This window comes from Chondrus crispus, genomic scaffold (genome assembly GCF_000350225.1).
Source record: "Chondrus crispus Stackhouse genomic scaffold, scaffold_95, whole genome shotgun sequence".
In the NCBI taxonomy this organism is placed as follows: Eukaryota; Rhodophyta; class Florideophyceae; order Gigartinales; family Gigartinaceae; genus Chondrus; species Chondrus crispus.
The window spans coordinates 4311-6677 of record NW_005178839.1 but is presented as its reverse complement, the minus strand read 5'-3'; positions in this window follow the sequence as shown (position 1 = coordinate 6677).

Genomic DNA, 2367 nt, shown 5'->3' with positions numbered 1-2367 from the left:
AAATGGGGGAGGCGGGGATATTTTTTCCGCGGAGGGGGCGGATGGGCGGATAGGTGGGGAGGGGAGACGGTTTACTAGTATGGAAAGCGGGGGTGGGGGTGGCTGTGAGTTGGGTTCAGTTTCGAAAGTGATGTGCCTGTGACGGCGGTGGAGAAGGGCGGGTGTCGTTGGGGGGCCCTGCGCGCGTGCTGGGCGGTGGCGAGCGTGACGGGGGGGCCGCGCGTGGCCACCCGCTGCGGTGCTTGGAGCGTGATGCGAGATTTTTTGGGCCGAGATTCCTTCCACTCGGGCGCGCGCGCCGGCTGCGCCCCTGGGACGGGGCGCACATCCGAGTGCTGACACTCGCGCACGCCCCGCGTGACCGATCCCGATCCGGCCCCCGGTCCCGATGCCCCGCCTACAACCACGCAGCAAACTGCCGAAGGACAAGTTGCGCATCCGCGGTTTACAGTACAGACGCGCTCCAACAAACGTCTCACCTATGCAAGGGCAATAATCGTAAGATAGTTTGAAATAGCATCCGCCGTTGTACAGTAAAACTAGTGAATAATCCTCGTCAGCCCGTCAGCATGCCTGCGCATGCCGTGGACCTTCGTCCACTCACTACACGTGTACGCGTGAAATCTACCGTATGCGGAAGGATAGGCCTCTATGATACCCTGTGATAACTTGTGTTTTCATTTCACGCTTGCATGTAAAATAAGCTGCCCCGCCCAAGCCGTTGGGCCCGGTTGATGTCAACCGTGTTGTCTACAACACGGAGGACGCGCTGCATAACGTACACATTTCATGGGATTTGACCTCACCCCCCGGCGACGCCGTCATCCTCCACCGACGCTCCCTCCTTGGTCACACGCGGTCACACGCGCTCCCACACGGCCCACCACGTGCGGCCCTCCCTGCCGCTGTGCGCGCGGTGCACGGGGCGCAGCTCGACCTTGCGAAACGCCGTGAGCGCCTGCGCATAGTCGTCGGGGGCGACGCCGTGCGGCGGGCCGCCCTCCGCGCGCGGCTTGCCGACGGGGTAGAGCCCCGTGACGAGGACGCCGCCGCGCTGCACGAGGGCGGCCATGCGCGCGCCCCACGCGGGCCGGCGCGCGAGCGGGATGGCGCAGAAGAAGGTGTAGTCGTAGACGACCTGGAGCTGGAAAGGAGGTCGGTGTCGAAGAAGTCGGCGCGCACGACGCGGCACGCCGCGGGCGCCCCGGCGCCGCGCAGGTACGCGTTGGCCGCCGTCACGGCCGTCGCGGACACGTCCGCGCCGATGACTTCCGTGTAGTGCCCGCTGCGCCCGAACGCCTCCACGTCGTAGCCGCGGCCGCACCCGGGCACGAGCACGCGCCCGCCGCGCGGGAGAGAGCCCGAGGAGAGCGCCTCCTGCAGGTCGGGCAGTACCGACTCCTTGTCGAAGGCGGCCCCCGGCGAGACGCCGCTCTCCCAAACCGCCTCCCAGTCCGCGGGCACTAGGTCGCCGGGGGGATAGGTGAAGGGGGACATGGCGTATTGCGGGAGGGATGGATGCTCTGCTTATCGTCGGGGATGATGCGCGGGGGGGTGCAGAGGGCATGCAATGCAAGGGTGGAGAGAGGAGGAGGTGAGGCAGGGCTGCGCGCTGGTCGGGTTCTCCCTGGTGGTGGGGTGGTAATTTACGACCCTGTACGGAGTCCGTACAGGGTCGTACCGTCTTCTGTCTGTACTACGGACAGAAGACGGTGCGTGGCGATTGGACAGCGCGGGCGGTGGAGAAGCTGCGGGGCGCTCGAGAGCAGAGGCCGTGTAAACTTTACGCGTGCACGCATTTTGTCGCTGCCGCTCATCGAGCTGTTTACAGCTATTTTTCACGAAAAATAAGGAGAAATCCCAACCGTACAGCACTGTAATGCGCAAAAGTGCATCCTATACATTGTAGAAAGTTTGGTACTTTCTACAGCGCCGCAGCCGTGTTGAGGGCTTCGGCGAGCAGGTGCGGCGGGCCGCCTCCTGGAAAGCGGTGACGGGGCGTACACGTGTACCATACAGCCTGTATGGTGCGCCCCGTCACCGCTTTGTCTGTATCATACAGGTGGGGTCGTTGCGGGCGCAGGTGCGCGTCTTCTCGGCTCCGCTTTCCGCGCCCGGCGCAGCGTCACGGAGGGTCACGATCGCGTCCTTACACCGCCAATTCCCGCACGCGGAGATATTGCGCCCCGCTAAATCGGAGCGCGCGCCGGGCCGCGCGCGCGGGAGATGCCGCCCGAGATAGCGTCCGCCGCGACGCCGCCGTATCTCCCCCGCGCCCGCCAACGGCCCCCCCGCCCGAGCGGACGCCGCATGACGCGCACCACCGGCGGCACGCAGGCCCCGCCGCCGCGCATGGCCAACCACAGC